Genomic DNA, 13297 nt, shown 5'->3' with positions numbered 1-13297 from the left:
AAAAATACCCTGGAGCCCAAGGGCTGGAACCAGGGAGAGCCCAGGGAATGAATGGTTGCTGCTCGGAAGTCCTTTAACTCATAAGACTGGGCAGAGGCCAGGGCTGTGGAGAGGTGGAGGGGACTTTTTAAAGGGTTTGCTGTGAGCCCCTTTCCTTGAGAAGCAAGGTCATAGGCCAAGCCCCATGACCGACGAGTGGTGGGATTATTTTCAGTCATCATCTCATCCTTAAATGCTGTTGCTGTGATGGTCAAACAGGACAACTCAGATCATCTCAGCTGGCTTTGATTTAATCGAATCCACTGTGTACTCCTTCGTGCCAGTCTGCTCATAGGACCCCTGCATAGCACCCTAGACCCTCTTTTTATATACAGGTCTGTGCCCATATAAATGGGGCCCTTGACCTTCTTATTAACCTTATACTCAGATTTGCTCACAAGGTCTGCTCATAGCAAGTGCTTAATCAGCGCTCATGGAATGAACAGTCCGGCCGTGCGCCGGTCTCTGAGCTGGTCTTGGGGGAGACACAAACAAGCCAGTTGTAATCATGCTCTGTCCTTGGGGAATTTGCTGAGTAGTAGGGGAGACACACCCATAATCAACCCGCAAGAGAAGGCATCAGTGTCATCCTAAGGGCTGGGAGGTGAAGAGTGCTCTCTGTACCCTCTCACTTAACCATCACTTTCACTGCAAATGATGAAATGGGCATAAAGGGATTCAGTGACGTAGCTAAAGTCACACAGCTGTTATCTGCAGAGTGTGGTGAGTGGGAAACTGCAATAGAGGCACAGGTTGCAAGGGGACAGAAGAAGGAAGAGTGGGAAAAGCATCTTGTGCCTGGAAGGATCCATCTGATTCCCAGATAGTCAGGTGACTAGGTGGATGGTAGGAAATAAAGTTCGCTTTCGAAGCTGGTCCCAAGGGACCTTGGCAGTGAGCAGTACTGTCTATCCAGTCCTCAACCCAGGGACAGGAGCTAACATGAATCTCTTGGCCACAGGATTCTCAACAGCCCCTTGCCCCAAATCAGGTCTGTATTGTCCTTGCAAATGTTAAGGTCAGAACATTCTGCAGGATCCTCTCCTGTGGGGGACCTGGGAGAGTAGCCTGTGCCCAGGAGGTAGACCACTTCCTCCTCTGCAGCCTGCAAGACTCCCTTCCTTTGAGGCTTAGTACAGAAGAAATTGTACAGCTTGGGCACTGGAGGACTCAAATTCTAGCTCTGACTGTGTGGCCTCGGGCAAGTCATTTTACCAAGGCAGGTACTATCTCCTACATCCATTGTTCTGCCTTCATGTCCCTGTCCCTCTGACGTCCAGTGCCATGACAATGGCCTTGGAACTGCTTTCCTTTCTTCCCTGCACTTTCTGTGCCTGACTTCATTGGCCGTTACAGGGTCTTCCTAACATAGCTTGAGACCCTTCAGTAGCGCATGCCTGCCCCAGGATCCTGGGATTCACTGCTGCCTGTCCCTAGAGATCCTTTCCCCTTCTGACTTCACGTTCCATATTCCCTCTGTCCTGGCCCAACCCAGATTCCAGCTCCCGCATGGGTCTTCCATGGAAGCTCCCTTGCATAGACACTCTCAAACTAGAAGGTGCTGGAAAACTCACAGAGCTGACTGAATCAGACACTCTCTGCCCTGAAGGAGTCACCCCACTGCGGGAAGGGTGGCTCAGACCCATGCCACTGTGAGGGAAAAGGGGCCTGATGACAAAAGGTCTAACACATTGGGGAGCGCAAGCCATCTTGGCTTTTCCTTTGTGGGATCTGTTGATCTAGGCACAGAAGGTTGGGAGCTGAGGGGATTTGAAGAGGTGGAGGGTGGTGGAGAAAGGAGGGAAGACCTAGCAAGGCCAGGGAGGCTAGCTGACCTGGGAGATGGTCCCTGGGTAAGAAAGGAGACAGGTGTTGTCTGTAGGAAGCGGAGGAGATTGGGGGTAGAGCCGAGGTGGTTAAATAGAAATTTTAGGAAGTCTTGTTTTGTGACATGCAATGTTACCTTCTCCCTTCTTCCTCTGGAAAGTTTTTGAAAAATCTCCAGTACTCAGTATGATTTGGAGCCGAGCAGGTTCACACCAGTATGTAGGGCCCAGGGCAGGAGTCAAAGGAGGCCTTATTCTATGCATTTGTCTAAGCATTTAAAAATCATAAGATCAGAACCTTTATTAAATAAAGCATGGCCTACCTTCCTACTTTGGCAAATATAATTTTGACCTGAGCTTAGGGGTCTGAATTCAGAACTCTGCACCCCTTGGCGTGGAACACTGAGGGTCTGGGATTTAACTCCTCAGACCGTGTCTTTGGTGGCAGGGAGTCAGGGAGCCTGGTCAGAGAGGCGTGGGGAGGCGTGCAGAAGCTGTCAGTCTTTAAAGGCAGGGAACAGGACTCAGGCTCCCCGACCCTCCACTTCCGCTCCACATCTGGGATTCCCAGGGCAAATGCCGGAATTTCTCACAGATGTTTGGACTTTCAGTTTGATTCACCACCAACAATGTAATGCTCATCATTTCCCCCAGAGCCTTTTCCTGTCCCTTCAGAAAGACATGTCTTTTCTTTCCTTCCCTCCCCACCCCCATTTCTCATATTTAACTCCTTATATGAGAAAGCTTGCTGCCTCCCTAGCTGCCACCCCCATCAGCCCTTCCTCCCCTCTCCCCAAACCCCTTCCCACCTCCCTCCTCCTTTCCTCCCCTCCTCTCCCTCTTAGCCACACACCCTCCTTAAATTCCAGTTCCTCTCCAGTTCCCTTAGTAATGTCTTCCTCCTCCCTGTCCCTGCCCAGTGTCACCTGCAACCTCCTGATTCTCTGTCTCAGCAGCGAAACACAGGCGCAATGCTTGGACACGCTTCTGTTCAGGTAAATTAAAGTCATAAGTCCTGGGGAGAAATGAGACGGAATAAAGACAGCGCCGTAGCCTAGAAGCCCCTGAGGTCCCTTCAGGACCTCACAAAAGCCTATGCTGACCTTCTCACCGGCTAGTAATTGAGCCCCTTTTCCCTCAAGCAGCACCAGACAAATTAAAAGACATTTCTTATTCCACGGCGCTTTCCTGAGCCTTTGACAGCAACAGTGATAGTAATTGCATTGCTTCTTCCAGTCTCTCATGAGGTCCACAAGCCTTAGTGGGCTAGCCTGGGAACCTCAAAACCTGCATGATGTCTCTCCTAGCCCAGGGTCTTGCTTCTTCTCAGCCTCTTTGGGGAAATCATTGGGAACAAAGCTAAATAGAACACTTCTGTGTTAGAGTCGCTCACTCCCAGCACTGGATCAAGGGAGAATTACTTCTGGAATTAATTGACATATTCAGTGGGAAATAGGAGCTCAGTCTCAGAGCTATTGATTAAAGACAGCCACATCTAACCTTAACTCAGACATCTTCAGTTTTATATCCTCTTGCATTGGATTCTGTTGATCTAGACTTTTGCAAATGTTCTGAAGATTCCTTGTGAGGTATTAGTTTTTATCTTCCCAGCTAGAATTAAAATTGTTTGAACGTTGGGACTAATAGATTCCAAAGGGTTAATTTCCGAGTGTCCAGCCTCCGGTCAGTCTCCAGGAACCAGGAGGGGGCAGCAATGAGCTGTTTGGGTAGGAAATTTCCATGACCTGGCTTGCTAGGGTGGGGTAGGGAAGAACCTGCCAGGACTGATGTCAAGGGAGACCCCTGGGTCTAACGGGCCTGTGCAGACCATACTAGACAGAGCAGGAGGCACACCTGGCAATCCCACATTCTAGTCCAGCTGTTCTCGGAGTGTGGTCCTGGACCAGCAACATCAGCATCACTTGGGTTGTGTTAGAAGTACCAATTACCGGGATCCACCCCAGACCCACTAAATCAGAAACTCTGGGGACAGGGCCCAGCATCCATGTTTAAACAAGTCCTCCAGATAATTCAAACGTCTGCTGACACTGGAGAACTGATTCTCTAGGTCACACCCTTGGAAAATGTTTGCTCTGACAGAATCTAGAGCCTTGCAGATGCCATTTTCCTAGGAATCCCAGAATTGTCTGGTAGGCTCAGCCCTCTTGGGGGTCCTCTTAAGTTTTGGGAGGCCTCTTCCATATTTGACGGGCTGAGTCTTTGGGAATCACAGCCTTCTCTATCCCAGTTATCCCCAAATGGATTTCAATCTCTTCGTGGTGGGTTGGGTAGGCCATACTGTCCTACTTGGAGTTCTACAAAGACCTCCATGACCCCAAGGAGTCTGTCACATGGTGGTGGGGAGTCCTCATTATTGTCCTCAGGAGGCCCTACCTTTGCTGGGCCAGGGACGGGAAGTCTAGGGTCTTGTGGGATCTTCCTGAATGATGGGAAATTCAACATCTATTCGACACCACAGGTATCAGTACTGTTGTGGACATCAGGCTAAGGTCTGAGTGCATCTTGGAGACCAGTTGGCCAATTGGTACCCGGTGCCATAGACTCCCACCAGCTCTGCTCAGGCAGAAGTTACCTGGAGCCTGTTCCAAATGTTCCCCTTCCCCCTTGGAGTTGGTCCTTGTTTCCCTAACTCACAGGTGACCCAGAGTTGTTGAAACAATTCTTAGTTCCCACCATCGTGGATATCCCGGTAGTCAAAGAAGAGTTAAATAGCTTCAAGGTTGTTGATTATTTTCATAAAAGGAAACTGCCCAAGAAAGGACAAGAAAAGCTTCATTTCCTAGCCATTAACTGAAAACCACTTTTCTCAGGACAGCTTGACCTCTAATGTGTTGCCTGAATTATCCAGAAAAAAAAAAAATGTAGATAAACCACGTCTCTTTTTAGCATTGAGTGCTAGTAAACAAGGTGGGAGAGAAGGAATTCCACAAACATATCAGTAGAAACTTCACTTCTGAGGGGAAATAATTTCCTCCCTTTATTACCAATTAATGAGCATAAGCTCTGCCCACCAGCCCTCTTTGAATTACTGTCACTGTGATCAGGTGGTGTGATGGGAACTTCAAGGAACGCCTTTGGCAAGGATTTATCAATCAGAGCTAATGGGTCAATGTGCCTCATTCAAGGTGGGGTGTTGTCCTGTACTCAGTCCTGGGCATGGGTCCATCACTTGTAAAGAGAGCACTTTGCTAGGCACTGTGGGGACACAAAGAGGGAAAGACTCAGTTCCTGCCCTCAGTGTATGTCATTCTGATTGTGAACTCTGCTCATAGGGTTATATGAAAAATATGAATCACAAAAGCCAGTAGCATCTGTCTGTATAGGTGAGGTCATTCATTTACTTATTCATACCACAGATATTTATTGAGCATCTATTAATTATGTAATCACATTGGGGACCTAAAAAAGAAAATGTAACCCAAGTTTCCCAGAGTCTAGGGTGCTGCTGGGGTCACATGAAGGATAATGGCCATGCTTTCCGGGTTCTTCTTTCTATTATTCTAATAGCACTTCCAGCACCATGCCCCACCCCCATCAGGTCCTCACCAAGGTTAACCTGTGAGTTTTCAGGGATGATCAACATGTACCCATAAACAGGCTGTGCACTGCGGTTAGATTGTAGCACCTTCCACAATCTTCCACTGCCACTTGGTACCCTCCCTTCCTGCCATCAATGTTTATTATCCAGGAAGCTTCTTGGACAAACTTTTCAAATCTTTGTGGCTCATGTCCACTGGAAAAAAAAAGAGAGGGGCGGGGATCAGGGGGTGAGAAAAAGCCAAGTTCCAGGCCAGAGGGACCAGCTCACGATGCTCCTGCAGTTGCCACCTCTCCAGGCACAACATGGTACCACCTGCTTCAGGAGGGAGAGAAATGCCCCCACCATGCTGCCGAGTGCCACCTGCACTCTGTTCTGCCCTGCGGGGCCCACGGCCCATCTTCACCAATGTCACATAGCCTGATAGCTTTATATGAAGTCTTACATCACATAACATGAGCCCTCTGACTTGGTTCTTTTTCAAAGCTGCTTTGTTTATTGTATTTCCACACACGTTTTATAATCAGCTTGTTAATTTCTACCAAAAAAATAAGCCTGCTGGGATCTTAATTGGGATTCCACTGAATTAATAGATCGGATGACTTTTTAAGAAAATTGGGCCTTTGACGCATGAACAAAGTATCATTCTCCATTTATTTTGGCCTCTAACGATGTATTTAATCTGTGATTTGAAGTCTTCAGCATAAGGATCCCACACATGACAAGGTTTTGTTAGATTTATGCCTTGTTTCATTCTTAATATTGGCAGATTGCGTCTTCTCTCCTTTTTACTTGGTGGGTCAGATCTTGATGAGGATGTTGAGCTGAGGACTTGGAGAGGCTTCTATTTGGTGGGTGGGATCACCTCCATGGGAAGTTCTCTTCCCCACTAAGGGCCAAGGGAGGTTTCGCCAGCCCAGAGGGCTCAGGTGAACCTAACACATCCACCGTATGTCCCATCCTAGGTCTTAGCATCCACTCCTTCCCTCCCAGGGTCGAGACTTCAGCATCAGAAGTCTATTGAAACTCTGCGGCCGCTCTTGTGATTAAATCCTGTGACTCATTTTCAGCAGTCTGTCATATGGCTGCAGGGGATTTGGGTCTCTTTAAATGCTTCCAGAATTTACTCAGGTACATAGCAGAAGTGAATAATCCAGTTCTAGAATCCCACCCTGAGGTGTGCTGCCTAGCCCCACTTTTGGTACCAATGAGAAGAGTTGGAAGGCAAGGTCCAAGACAAGTCAGGGATGAAAACTGTTCACCCGGGAGGTCATCCCAGGGAGCAGAAGAAAAGACCGAGAAGGATAACCCAAGTAAAGGAGAGAAGCCAACAGAAGACCAGACACCAGGCTGGTCCCCACCGTGAGCAGTGGCTCTATCTAACGAGGACCTAAGAACCCCCTCATAACAGATAGGAGTCTGGGGTGTTTGTTTATCAACTCTCCCTCCATTTGTGTCCTGTATTGTGGAGGGTTGCCCATGGGCCTTTACCCACACCCGGGTTATAGTCTGGAATATAGAAGGGATCTGCCAGGCCTCCATGAACGTGAAATCTGGGTGCCTTGGCAGCCATATCCATAGTCTTTGAGTATATTTTGACCTTGTGCCATGACCCCTACCATTGTGCCTAGGTTTCTCCTAACCTGATCCCAACTGTGCTGGCCTCTTAATTAAGCAGGTTTCCTCTAGTGTTGTTTCTCTCCCATGAGATGAAACCTGCTTTTGTGGGGTGTTGATACCCTGCCTTCCTCTAAGAAGGGGTAAGGAGAGGAGGGGGAGGCAGAAACAGATCTGATTGCGGGTACCAGCTGGACCAGTCGAGTGAGTAGTGGCCCTAAATAGGAGATGTCCAAGTCTTAACTATTGGATTCTTTGAAGGTGACTTTATCTGATAAGAGGGCTTTTGCAGATGCAATTAAGTTAAGGATCTTGAGATGAGTTCATTTTGGATTTTAGGATGAGCTCTAAATCCACTGATTAGTGTCTTTATAAAATAAAGGAGAGAGAGATTAAGACACATGGACATAAGGGAGGAGCCCACGTGAAAACAGAACCAGAGAGCTACGTGATGCTGCCATAAGATTAAGAACACCAGCCGAGCACAGTGATGCACACCTGTAATCCCAGGAGGATCCTAAGGCAGGAGGATCGAAAGTTCAAGGCCAGCCTCAGCAACTTTGCAAGACCCTTTCTCAAAGTGAAAAATAAAAAGGGCTGGGGATGTGGCTCAGGGGTTAAGCACCCCTGGGTTCAATCCCCAGTACTTTAACAAAAGAAGGAGGAGGAGGAGGAGGAGGAGGAGAAAGAGAAGAAGAAGAAGAAGAGGAGGAGGAAGAAGAAGAAGAAGAAGGAGAAGGAGAAGGAGAAGGAGAAGGAGAAGGAGAAAGATTAAGAACTCTTAGAGTTACCAGAAGCTGGAGGAAATAAGGAAGGATTCTTCCTTGGAGCCTTCAGACAGAACGTAGCCCTGCTGAAACCTTGACTTTGGACCTCTGACCTCCGGTCTGTGAGAGAATACGTTTCTGTTGTTTTAAGCCACCCAGTTTGTCGTAATTTCTTGTGACAGCCCTGGGAAACTAGGACAACCCCACAGAGGGCAACTTGTGCTGTGAGAGGCTCCAGTTCCCCTGATGAGCAGCCACCTCATTGCTGTTACCTCAGGTTGCGGGGAGACGTCACTCCTGTGGTCTGCCCTCTGCTGACCTCATGGACTTCAGCCCTAGGCATCTGGAACTTGGCCATCTCTGAAGTCTTTATATCCTCTTAGTTCTGCTTTGGCCCTCAGGGCTCCCCACTTAGTTCCCCAAGAGGCTTAGTTGCTGGGTCCAGCTTTGCCCAAAGACACAGCCTCATTACCAGGCGTCCCTCGGGTCCTTCCCAGTAGGAGCCTTTGTAGTGACGTGGGTGGATCCGTTAGCTTGTCTTGTTTGGGAACAATGGGACCCCAGCTTTGGTTAACTGAAACAAAAAAGAAATTTACTGGAAGGATATAGGAAAAGCTGAATAAGTGTCTGGTTATTAGCCAGAATGAAAAGCAAGTGAGTGAGCCAGGCTGCTGCGGGCCAAGTGCCTCAGCTGGTCCCACTCAGATGGAATCCCCAGCCGGGGAAGGCCTAGGCGGGCCAGGCCTCGCTCAGGGGCAAGGGGGATGGAAGTGGGAAGAGGACACGTTGACAGTCCTCAAGATACCGTGAAATGGGAAGGGGAGGTCCTCAAGGGGAGATCGAGGTGCAGGTGCCAGGAAGAGGGGAAGGACCCCAGGACAACAGCTGCCCAGCAAGGGACGAGAGAGCCTGTTCTTGGCTCAGTGAAATCTTGCCCTGTTCTTGCTTCCCACAGGGACCAGGGAGGACCAGAGATTTTTTTTTTTTTTAATAACTTTAGAGGATGCTTTCAATCAGTGATGAGCAATAATTAGACTGTGATCATTCTATTTTAGGCCTCACTTAATCAATTGCAATCGCCTCTGCTGTCTCCTGGTATTGATTCTAGTGTTTCTTGTTCTGAAATCTTAAAGCACCCTCCTGAGACGCCGCCGCTGCCGCTGTGGCTGTCATGCATGTGTCAATGCCCTGCGCTGAAGTAGACCTTTCCATGTGGATGCGCGGGATCCTTCCTCATCTTAATTGTTTCTCAAGACAGAACAGAATAGCAGCTCCTTCTCTGACTAATCTGAACCTAAGCGGGAAGGAGCGCCTCAGTTAATGGGGCATACAGCTGTTCCCAGGTGGGAAGGATTGGGTTGGCTGCTCCGGATGCCCTTTCTGAGAGGACACAGGCTACGGTCTAGAGATTGGCCGTGAACTCTTGTGAGGATGAGAATTGAGGAGAGGTGACCCTGGCCAGACACCAAGCACTCCATCCACCCACGATCATCATGGTGGGCCACAGTGGCTCAGGCCTGGCCTGGTGCCAAGATGGCAAGGAGGGCCTTGAGCAGCATCGGGCAGGGTGGAAAAGGGAGCCAGGGCTTAGAGGTCAAGGTAAGGAGGCGAGCTGCCGTGGTCCTCAACCTGGTTGTACAAATTCAAACAGGCCCAAGCCTCAGTCCTCCCCCAGGTTCATTCTATCAGAATCTCTGCAGTGGGGCTCCCGACATCTGTATTTTTAAGGTCCCAGGGGTTTGTGGTTAAAGCAGAGAGCCTGGGCTTTGATGGGCTCTGGGATGTTCCCTATGTCATCTGTCTCTATGTATTTACAGGGAGAGGAACGCATTGCTTTCATCAGATTCTCAGAGTCCCTTGGCTCTGCAGAGGACACACAGCTCTGAAGCAGAGGAGACAGAAGACCAGCTGGGGCCAAGGAGGCGGACTTAGGCTTTGGTGATTCTGATGCTAGTGTCCCCCCCTCCACACACACACACACACACCAGCACTTCTGTTGCTGCCCCAAGAAACTGTCCACCCTCCCTCAGCTGAGCAACCAGATGGCCCACCCCTAGCCTTCAGGGGAACTGGGCAGGGTGACTCCTCTGTCAGCTGCATAAAACCAGCTGTGGAGAGGGAGAATGACAAGATTGGGAAGTGAATATGAGGGAACTAGGGACTTGCCCCAGGCTTTGATCACCCCAAATTTAGGTGGCAGGAGCCACTTCCCAACCCTGTAAGTCAGTGGTCCTCAGAATGTGATTTTCTATGTTGGCCACTTCGGCATTGCAGGAAAATTTTTCTGGAAATGCCAGTTCTGGGGTCCCTCCCACGACCTCCTAAATCAGAAACTCTGACAGGATTCAGCAGCTGAGTCCTAACAAAGTCCCCACAGGAAGGGTTCTCACGCCCACTGGAGTTTAGAGCGTGGCTGTCAGGGGGTGGGCCTTCTTGTCTAGGGATAGATTTTTCCTAGGGTAGCCGAGGGTCTGGGTGAGCCCATCAAGCAAGGCTGATCCAACTCAGTGCCAAGAGCTGAGAGCCAACCAGTAAAGGCTGAGAGTTGAAATGCTGCAGAGGCCTGTGGCTAGACAAGAAGAAGAACTGGATTAGAGAACACAGAGGCTGAGGCAGGAAGCCAGCTTTGTGTCTCCGTGTAGATCGTTTTAGCAGTCAGCTAAGGAAAGTTGTCTAGATTAGAGCTGGAGATGTAATCAGCAAGCAGGTTTGTCACCCAGGGAAAGTGCAAAGAGATGGAGAAGGGAATCTGAGTCCTTTAGGATCCTCTGCACTGAGATAGTCCTCTATGGTGGCCTCTGATGTCCACAGCCCATGGCAGTTCCTGCCCTGGAGGAGCTGAGCCTTGCATGGGAAAGATGAAATCTGCACACAGTGGAGCTGTAACCTGCTTGAAGCGTTCAGTGTATGGGGCTGGAGACAGGCTTGCAGCGGGGGGAGGGTACAGAATGGTCTCTTGGGAGTGACTGTGCAGGGGACTTGAAGAGTAGCTTGTCTACACTGAGGGACTCACCCAGGAGCAGAGAGTTCTGGAGCATAAGATCGATAGAGGGCCCCAGGGGAGGGAATGCCAGAAAGGCAGGTCCACTTCTAGATGGAGTGAGCACCTGTGCTGGGGAGGCGTTGGGGCCCTGCCTAAATTGCAGGGTTAATGGATACATCAAATGGTGGGTTAGGAAGAGCAATCTGGTAATACAAACTGGAGATACCTGGATGAGGGAGAACAGCTGGGAAGTCACCCGAGGTATGAAGCAATAAAGCCCCTCAATAAGATATGGGCAAGTTAGAGATGTCATGTCTGAGCACCTCTGGTATGAAGTGCCAGCGAAGTGCTCTCCACCCTCCATGGACAACTGCACGGCTGTTTGCTCCCTTACTCTGGAGCCAGGTAGCTCAATTTCTTAGTCCAGTTCCTGGGTATGGAAGTGCTTCCAAAGATATTTACAAAGAAATATGGTAAATATTTCTTTGTAATATTTACAAAGGAAAAGGCAGAGAAAACGTTTCTCGGTAGAAAAGTAACTGGATAACCCACGGCATAGTCCTGTTATGGAATATGGTGCAACAGAGAAAAAGAATGAGGAAAACATGAAATGGTCTCCAGGCATATTATAAAGTAAAAAAATAAATCAAGTACAGGGCTGGGGACATACTCAGTGGTAGAGTGCTTACCTAGTATGTGTCCTGGGTTTGATTCCTAGAGAAAGTGCCACTCCACATGCAGCTAGAAGGACACCATTTATGCAAAAACTCAAATTATTTATGAGTGTGCAGATGCATTTTTAAAAAGTTCTAGAAAGACGCACAAGCAGTGATTGACAGGGCTTCCCTCCAGAGAAGAAAGTGAGATTGGGGAAGGGGCCGGGGAAGGGAGAGGAGGAAATTCACTTCTAAAAGAATGCTTTAGACTTTGTTTTTGTGTTTGTTTTACTTACTTTTTTAGACATCTAACATACATTCCTATGTTACTTGCATAATTAAAATGACTTTTAAAAATTAAAGAGTTGTCTTGGAATGGGTGGAAGGAGAGCTATAATCATTCGTTTTATTGTGTAGTTGGGAGAATGGTGGCAGCGGTTATGCCTGGCCAGGAGGAAGGTGAGAAGAGAATTAACTCCATATCAGGGATCGGCCCCAGTGCACCATAATCCCCAGGGCCTGCTGAAAATGCAGATTCCCAGGTCCTCTAAAGCAGGGTGTCCGAGCGCAGCCCAGGCTCAGCATGGTAACCAGCCGACCTGGATTCTGGTGCCAGCTCTCCCTGAAAGCACCTGTAACAACAGCTCGTCAAACTGCTTCCCTCCTGCAGCTCAGAGCAAGAACGCCCAGCCCCAGGCTTGCTGGGTCACAGGGCAGGAAACTTCCCTCCATTCATGTAAAGCAAGAGGTGGGAGAGGCTGGCAGGAGTGCTGCCCGGCAGCCCTTCCTCTGAACGTGCTCACCAGGGGTTTTAACAGCATCCTTAAAACCGCCACTCCGTGCATTGAGCTGAACGCCACTGCTCCTCTTGGGGACCTTCATTTATTGAGGGATGAAGATAACACCTCAGTCCTCCCTGATCAGTTTTAAAAAGAGACCTAATCTACCCAAATCATCCATCCCAAATTCATTTTGAATTCTAAGCAAGTAGGGGAAACCAGCATTAATTAAATATTTAACTCATGTCCATTAAGGCTAGAATATTGGTTTTAGTTCAAATTTATGACATGGTTGTATTTTTTATAGCTACTCATATATTACCCATATAGGCTATTGGTTCCCTTCATCTAATAAAGTGTTCAGTATATTTATGCCCATTTTATAGGATTTGGAGCATAACTTGAGTATTTTAAGTGATTATAGAGACATTCAGTTTTTGCTTTTATGACATTGTTGGTTGTAACCGTGATAAATTTGCTGTTGAGTCACTGCTGATCAGGCCATAGCCACCAATTATAACCCCACGCCTGTGGGAAACTGGGACTGCTTTACAACCATCCATTTTATTATGTAGCTTTCAGGAACCTGTTGAGGAAAATGTGAGGCCATTAGTACATTTACAGGGGAGGGGTGCAGGGCCGAATGCCCTCTGGCCTCTCGTGGCCAACACCATGTCCAGAATCAAGGTTCTGAGATTTAAGACATGAGTTTTACGATTCCTTGTAGAATAGAGGGGGTGTGAGTGACGTGTTCAGCCTTCCAGAAGCCCTCCACCTGCCCGGAGTGACTTGCACCAGCTAGGAGGAGCTCTAGAATTTCTGGTTTGCAACCAACAAAGCTGATGTTGAAGCGAGTTTGGTTCCGTGATAGAACTTGGACAGAACTGGGCCTTCCTTACTTCCAGTCTTATTTAGCCTCAGAGTAGCCCCACGAGGGAGCACTCCTATTATCCCCATTTACAGAACAGAAAAGTGAGGTCTGGTGAAACTGAATAACTTGTCTGCAGTTACCAGGCCCGAAGGTGGCGCAGCTTTGAAGGAGATCTAACTGATCCCAAGCCCAGCTCTCCC

The sequence above is a fragment of the Ictidomys tridecemlineatus genome, chromosome 1 (genome assembly GCF_052094955.1).
Source record: "Ictidomys tridecemlineatus isolate mIctTri1 chromosome 1, mIctTri1.hap1, whole genome shotgun sequence".
Taxonomy (NCBI): domain Eukaryota; kingdom Metazoa; phylum Chordata; class Mammalia; order Rodentia; family Sciuridae; genus Ictidomys; species Ictidomys tridecemlineatus.
This window is presented reverse-complemented; position numbering follows the sequence as displayed.